This window comes from Oncorhynchus gorbuscha, linkage group LG05 (assembly GCF_021184085.1).
Source record: "Oncorhynchus gorbuscha isolate QuinsamMale2020 ecotype Even-year linkage group LG05, OgorEven_v1.0, whole genome shotgun sequence".
Lineage (NCBI taxonomy): Eukaryota > Metazoa > Chordata > Actinopteri > Salmoniformes > Salmonidae > Oncorhynchus > Oncorhynchus gorbuscha.
Genome location: NC_060177.1, coordinates 88623373 through 88631866, shown reverse-complemented (window position 1 = coordinate 88631866; position 8494 = coordinate 88623373).

Below are 8494 nucleotides of genomic sequence, written 5' to 3'. Positions count from 1 at the left end.
CACACACTGACCACACACTGACCAAACACTGACCACACACTGACCACACACTGACCACAAACTGACCACACACTGACCACACACTGATCACACACTGACCACAAACTGACCACACACTGACCACGCACTGTCCACACACTGTCCACACACTGACCACACACTGACCAAACACAAGACCTCAGAAAAAAATTTGTAGACCCCCACAAGTCTGGTTCATCCTTGGGAGCCATTTCCAAATGCCTGAAGTTATCACGTTCACCTGTACAAACAATAGTATGCAAGTATAAACACCATGGGAATACACAGCCGTCATACCACTGAGGAAGGAGACGCGTTCTGTCTCCTAGAGATGAATGTACTTTGTTGTGAAAAGTGGAAATCAGTCCCAGAACAGCACCAAAGGACCTTGTGAAGATGCTGGAGGAAACATTTACAAAAGTATCTATATCCACAGTAAAACGAGTCCTATATCGATATATCCTGAAAGGCCGCTCAACATGGAAGACACTGCTCCAAAACCACCATTAAAAAGCCAGATTACAGTTTGCAACTGCACATGGGGACAAATATGGTACTTTTTGGAGAAATGTCCTCTGGTCTGTGAAACAAAAATATAACTTTTTGGCAAGAATGACCATCGTTATGTTTGGAAGAAAAATGGGGAGGCTTGCAAGCTGAAGAACATCATCCCAACCGTGAAGTACGGGGGTGGCAGCATCATGTTGTGGGGGTGCTTTGCTGCAGGACGGACTGGTGCACTTCACAAAATAGATGGCATCATGAGGCAGGAAAATTATGTGGATATATTGAAGCAGCATTTCAAGACATCAGTCAGGAAGTTAAAGCTTGGTCGCAAATGGGTCTTCCAACTGGACAATGACCCCAAGCATACTTCGAAAGTTGTGGCAAAACGTCTTAAGGACAACAAAGTCAAGGTATTGGAGTGGCCATAGAAAATCTGTGGGCAGAACTGAAAAAGCATGTGCGAGCAAAGAGGCTTACCAACCTGACTCAGTTACACCAACTCTGTCTGGAGAAATGGGCCAAAATTCACCCAACATTGTGGGAAGCTTGTGGAAGGCTACCTGAAACGTTTGACCCAAGTTAATAATATATCTTAATGAGGTTTAGCATTGAGTGAGTGATTTGTCCCAGAAATATTTACAGTGCCTTGCGAAAGTATTCGGCCCCCTTGAACTTTGCAACCTTTTGCCACAGTTCAGGCTTCAAACATAAAGATATAAAACTGTATTTTTTTGTGAAGAATCAACAATAAGTGGGACACAATCATGAAGTGGAACGACATTTATTGGATATTTCAAACTTTTTTAACAAATCAAAAACTGATAAATTGGCCGTGCAAAATTATTTAGCCCCTTTACTTTCAGTGCAGCAAACTCTCTCCAGAAGTTCAGTGAGGATCTCTGAATGATGCAATTGTCACGCCTTGGTCTTAGTATTTTGTGTTTTCTTTATTTATTTGGTCAGGCCAGGGTGTGACATGGGTTATTGTGGTGTGTTTTTTGTCTTGGGGTTTTGTGGGGTGTCTAATTAGTCTATGGCTGCCTGAGGCGGTTCTCAATCAGAGTCAGGTGATTTATCGTTGTCTCTGATTGTGAACCATATTTAGGCAGCCATATTCTGTGAGTGTTTTCGTGGGTTATTGTTCCTGTCTTTGTGTTTGCACCAGATAGGGCTGTTTCGGTTTTCATTATTTAATTTCATTATTTTTGTAGTTTCTGTATGTATAGTTTATTCTTTATTAAAAAATATCATGAATCATCATCACGCTGCATTTTGGTCAGATCCTTGTTCTACCTCTTCGTCAGAGGAAGAGATAGAAGAGAGCCGTTACAGAATCACCCACCACACCCGGACCAAGCAGCGTGGTAACAGGCAACAGCGACAGCGGAAGCAACAAAAGGAGGAATGGACATGGGAAGACGTTTTGGATGGCAAGTGTTGTTACACTTGGGAGGAGATACTGGCTGGAAGAGATCGCCTCCCATGGGAACAGGTGGAGGCACTTAGGAGAGCAGAGGCAGCCGGAGAGAGGAGCCGACGTTACGAGGGAACACGGTTGGCAAGGAATCCCGAAAGTCAGCCCCAAAAATGTATTGGAGGGGGCTCAGGGAGAGTGTGGCAGAGACAGGGTTCAGACCTGAGCCAACTCCCCCTGTTTATCGTGAGGAGTAGCGATCACAGGACTTCTGGACTTGGGAGGAGATATTGGACGGAAAAGGACCCTGGGCACAGCCTGGTGAATATCGACGCCCCAAAGAAGAACTGGAGGTGAAGAAAGCGGAGAGGCGCTGGTATGAAGAGGCAGCACTGCGACGCGGATGGAAGCCTGAGAGTCAGCCCCAAAAATGTATTGGGGGGAGGGGGGCTCGCAGGGAGTATGGCTATGCCAGGTAGGAGACCTGCGCAAACTTCCTGTGCTTACCGGGGGGCTAAAGAGACCGGGCAGGCACCGTGTTTATGCTATGGAGCGCACGGTGTCTCCAGTGCGGGTGCATAGCCCGGTGCGGTACATACCAACTCTTCGTATTGGCCGGGCTAGAGTGGGCATCGAGCCAGGCAAGGTTGGGCAGGCTCGGTGCTCAAGAGCTCCAGTGAGCCTGCACGGTCCGGTCTATCCAGTGCCACCTCCACACACCAGTCCTCCGGTGGCAGCTCCCCGCACCAGGCTTCCTGTGTGTGTCCTCGGTCCAGTACAACCAGTTCCAGCACCACGCACCAGGCCTTCAGTGCGCCTCGCTTGTTCAGCGCAGCGAGAGCCTTTCTCCTCTCCAGTGCTGTCAGAGTCTCCCACCTGTTTAGCGCTGCCGGAGCCTCCCGCCTGTTCAGCGCAGCCAGCGCTTTCCTCCTCTCCTGTGCTGTCGGAGTCTCCCGCCTGTTTAGCGCAGCCAGAGCTTTCCTCCTCTCCTGCGCTGCCGGAGTCTCCCGCATGTTCAGCGCTGCCAGAGCCTTCCTCCTCTACAGCGCTGCTGAAGTCTCCTGCCTGTTCAGCGCAGCCAGAGCTGCCAGCCTGCATGGAGCAGCCTGAGCTGCCAGCCTGCATGGAGCAGCCTGAGCTGTCAGCCTGCATGAAGCTGCCAGAGCTGTCAGTCTGCAGGGTGCAGCCAGAGCTGTCAGTCTGCATAGAGCAGCCAGAGCTGTCAGTCTGCATGGAGCAGCCAGAGCTGCCAGTCTGCATGGAGCAGCCAGAGCTGCCAGTCTGCATGGAGCAGCCAGAGCAGCTAGATCCGCCAGTCAGCCAGTCTCTTCCAGATCTGCCAGTCAGCCAGACTCTTCCAGATCTGACAGTCAGCCAGACTCTTCCAGATCTGCCAGTCAACCAGACTCTTCCAGATCTGCCAGTCAACCAGACTCTTCCAGATCTGCCAGTCAACCAGACTCTTCCAGATCTGCCAGTCAACCAGACTCTTCCAGATCCACCAGCCAGCCAGGATCTGCCGGAGCCAACTACCTGCCTGAGCTTCCTGTCAGTGCTGAGCTTCCTCTCAGTGCTGGGCTTCCCCTCAGTGCTGGGCTTCCCCTCAGTGCTGAGCTGCCCCTCAGTCCCGAGCTGCCCCTCAGTCCCGAGCTTCCCATCAGTCCCGAGCTTCCCCTCAGTCCCGAGCTTCCCTCAGTCCCGAGCTACCCCTCAGTCCCGAGCTGCCTCAGTCCCGAGCTGCCCCTCAGTCACGAGCTGCCCCTCAGTCACGAGCTGCCCCTCAGTCCAGTGGGGTTCTGGGTGAGGACTACTAGGCCATGGTCGGCGGCGAGGGTGGACTATCCCAGGACGCGAGGGGGAGGAACGAAGACATTTATGGAGTGGGGTCCACGTCCCGAGCCGGAGCCGCCACCATGGACAGACGCCCACCCGGACCCTCCCTATGGTTTTGAGGTGCGTCCGGGAGTCCGCACCTTAGGGGGGGTTCTGTCACACCTTGGTCTTAGTATTTTGTGTTTTCTTTATTTATTTGGTCAGGCCAGGGTGTGACATGGGTTATTGTGGTGTGTTTTTTGTCTTGGGGTTTTGTGGGGTGTCTAATTAGTCTATGGATGCCTGAGGCGGTTCTCAATCAGAGTCAGGTGATTTATCGTTGTCTCTGATTGGGAACCATATTTAGGCAGCCATATTCTGTGAGTGTTTTCGTGGGCTGTTTCGGTTTTCATTATTTCATTTAATTACTTTTGTAGTTTCTGTATGTATAGTTTTTTCTTTATTAAAAAATATCATGAATCATCATCACGCTGCATTTTGGTCCGATCCTTGTTCTACCTCTTCGTCAGAGGAAGAGAAAGAAGAGAGCCGTTACACCAATGTTGACCTAAATGACTAATGATGATAAATACAATCCACCTGTGTGTAATCAAGTCTCCGTATAAATGCACCTGCACTGTGATAGTCTCAGAGGTCCGTTAAAAGCGCAGAGAGCATCATGAAGAACAAGGAACACACCAGGCAAGTCCGAGATAGTGTTGTGAAGAAGTTTAAAGCCGGATTTGGATACAAAACGATTTCCCAAGCTTTAAACATCCCAAGGAGCACTGTGCAAACAATAATATTGAAATGGAAGGAGTATCAGACCAGTGCAAATCTACCAAGACCTGGCCGTCCCTCTAAACTTTCAGCTCATACAAGGAGAAGACTGATCAGAGATGCAGCCAAGAGGCCCATGATCACTCTGGATGAACTGCAGAGATCTACAGCTGAGGTGGGAGACTCTGTCCATAGGACAACTGTCAGGACCCGGTTACAAACCCAGGTCTCCGGAGTGAGAAACAGTCACTTAACCAACTGAGCCACGAATAGTTGGCAGAACCCAGAAAATGAGGCAGACACAGCAGTACTTGAGACGGTGTATTTAATGAAGTAAAAAGTGAAGTTCTTCAGGAAAACATGTAACTCCACAACCTCAAAAGGAATTCCACAAGGACAAAGGTAATCCTCCAAGACAAAAAGGTAAATCCACAAGGTGGAAGGTATAGCACAAAAAGCCTCAAAAAATACTCAAAAACAAACAAACAAGAACAAAAAACAGAATTCCACAAGAGAGTCCACTGGGATCAACAAGAGTTCACAGAGTACTAGGGCTGGGTGCTAACATACAAACACAGAGCAAAGGACTGAGGAAAACAAAGGGTTTAAATACAATCATGGGAAACGAGGCACAGGGGCAAATAATAATGGGGATCAAGGGAAAACAAAAGGTCAAAAGGCACAATGGGGGCATCTAGTGACCAAAAAACCGGAACAACCCTGGCCAAATCCTGACAACAACAATCAGTCGTATATTGCACACATCTGGCCTTTATGGAAGAATGGCAAGAAGAAAGCCATTTCTTAAAGATATCCATAAAAGGTGTCGTTTAAAGTTTGCCACAAGCCACCTGGGAGACACACCAAACATGTGGAAGAAGGTGCTCTGGTCAGATGAAACCAAAATTGAACTTTTTGGCAACAATGCAAAACGTTATGTTTGGCGTAAAAGCAACACAGCTCATCACCCTGACCACACCATCCCCACTGTCAAACATGGTGGTGGCAGCATCATGGTTTGGGCCTGCTTTTCTTCAGCAGGGACAGGGAAGATGGTTAAAATTGATGGGAAGATGGACAGAGCCAAATACAGGACCATTCTGGAAGAGGAGGAGTCTGCAAAAGACCTGAGACTGGGACGGAGATTTGTCTTCCAACAAGACAATGATCCAAAACATAAAGCAAAATCTACAATGGAATGGTTCAAAAATAAACATATCCAGGTGTTAGAATGGCCAAGTCAAAGTCCAGACCTGAATCCAATCGAGAATCTGTGGAAAGAACTGAAAACTGCTGTTCACAAATGCTCTCCATCCAACCTCACTGAGCTCGAGCTGTTTTGCAAGGAGGAATGGGAAAATATGTCAGTCTCTTGATGTGCTAGATTAGTAGAGGGGAAAACAACTGGAGAAGCGGCCACAGACTGCAGGTCGCTTCGGGTAGGCGCAGGCCGTAGTCAACTGAGACACCTGCTCACACGCAGCGTCTGAAGAAGGCACAAAACACGACAGGACAGGGTGATACACAATCACGGCAAAAACACGACAGGACAGGGCGAAACGCAATCACAGCATGGAATACAAAACAAGGAACCGATGGAACAGGAACGGATAACAAAGGAATAAATAGGGAGTCTAATCAGGGGAAAGGATCGGGAACAGGTGTGGGAAGGCTAAATGATGATTAGGGGAATAGGAACAGCTGGGAGCAGGAACGGAACGACAGAGAGAAGAGAGAGCGAGAGAGTGAAAGGGGAGGGGAGAGAGGGGATAGAACCAAACAAGACCAGCAGAGGGAAACGAATAGCATGGGGAGCACAGGGACAAGACATGACAATAAATGACAAACATGACAGTACCCCCCACTCACCGAGCGCCTCCTGGCGCACTCGAGGAGGAATCCTGGCGGCAACGGAGGAAATCATCGATGAGCGAACGGTCCAGCACGTCCCGAGACGGAACCCAACTCCTCTCCTCAGGACCGTAACCCTCCCAATCCACTAGGTATTGGTGACCCCGTCCCGAGAACGCATGTCCATAATTTTATGTACCTTGTAAATAGGTGCGCTCTCGACAAGGACGGGAGGGGGGAGGGAAGACGAACGGGGTGCGAAGAAAGGGCTTAACACAGGAGACATGGAAGACAGGATGGACGCGACGAAGATGTCGCGGAAGAAGCAGTCGCACAGCGACAGGATTGACGACCTGGGAGACACGGAACGGACCAATGAACCGCGGAGTCAACTTACGAGAAGCTGTCGTAAGAGGAAGGTTGCGAGTGGAAAGCCACACTCTCTGGCCGCAACAATACCTTGGACTCTTAATCCTGCGTTTATTGGCGGCTCTCACCGTCTGTGCCCTGTAACGGCAAAGTGCAGACCTCACCCTCCTCCAGGTGCGCTCACAACGTTGGACAAACGCTTGAGCGGAGGGAACGCTGGACTCGGCAAGCTGGGATGAGAACAGAGGAGGCTGGTAACCCAGACTACTCTGAAACGGAGATAACCCGGTAGCAGACGAAGGAAGCGAATTGTGAGCGTATTCTGCCCAGGGGAGCTGTTCTGCCCAAGACGCAGGGTTCCTGAAAGAAAGGCTGCGTAGTATGCGACCAATCGTCTGATTGGCCCTCTCTGCTTGACCGTTAGACTGGGGATGAAACCCGGAAGAGAGACTGACGGACGCACCAATCAAACGACAGAACTCCCTCCAAAACTGTGACGTGAATTGCGGACCTCTGTCTGAAACGGCGTCTAACGGGAGGCCATGAATTCTGAATACATTCTCAATAATGATTTGTGCCGTCTCCTTAGCGGAAGGAAGTTTAGCGAGGGAATGAAATGTGCCGCCTTAGAGAACCTATCGACAACCGTCAGAATCACAGTCTTCCCCGCAGACAAAGGCAGACCGGTAATGAAGTCTAAGGCAATGTGAGACCATGGTCGAGAAGGAATGGGGAGCGGTCTGAGACGACCGGCAGGAGGAGAGTTACCCGACTTAGTCTGCGCGCAGTCCGAACAGGCAGCCACGAAACGGCGCGTGTCACGCTCCTGAGTCGGCCACCAAAAGCGCTGGCGAATAGACGCAAGAGTGCCTCGAACACCGGGATGACCCGCTAACTTGGCAGAGTGAGCCCACTGAAGAACAGCCAGACGAGTGGAAACAGGAACGAAAAGGAGGTTACTAGGACAAGCGCGCGGCGACGCAGTGTGCGTGAGTGCTTGCTTAACCTGTCTTTCAATTCCCCAGACTGTTAACCCGACAACACGCCCATAAGGAAGAATCCCCTCGGGATCAGTAGAAGCCACAGAAGAACTAAACAGACGGGATAAGGCATCAGGCTTGGTGTTCTTGCTACCCGGACGGTAAGAAATCACAAACTCGAAACGAGCGAAAAACAACGCCCAACGAGCTTGACGGGCATTAAGTCGTTTGGCAGAACGGATGTACTCAAGGTTCTTATGGTCTGTCCAAACGACAAAGGAACGTCGCCCCCTCCAACCACTGTCGCCATTCGCCTAGGGCTAAGCGGATGGCGAGCAGTTCACGGTTACCCACATCATAGTTGCGCTCAGATGGCGACAGGCGATGAGAAAAATAAGCGCAAGGATGAACCTTATCGTCAGACTGGGAGCGCTGGGATAGAATGGCTCCCACGCCTACCTCTGAAGCGTCAACCTCGACAATGAATTGTCTAGTGACGTCAGGAGTAACGAGGATAGGAGCGGACGTAAAACGTTCTTTTAGAAGATCAAAAGCTCCCTGGGGCGGAACCGGACCACTTAAAACACGTCTTGACAGAAGTAAGAGCTGTGAGAGGGGCAGCAACTTGACCGAAATTACGAATGAAACGCCGATAGAAATTAGCGAAACCTAAGAAGCGCTGCAACTCGACACGTGACCTTGGAACGGGCCAATCACTGACAGCTTGGACCTTAGCGGAATCCATCTGAATGCCTTCAGCGGA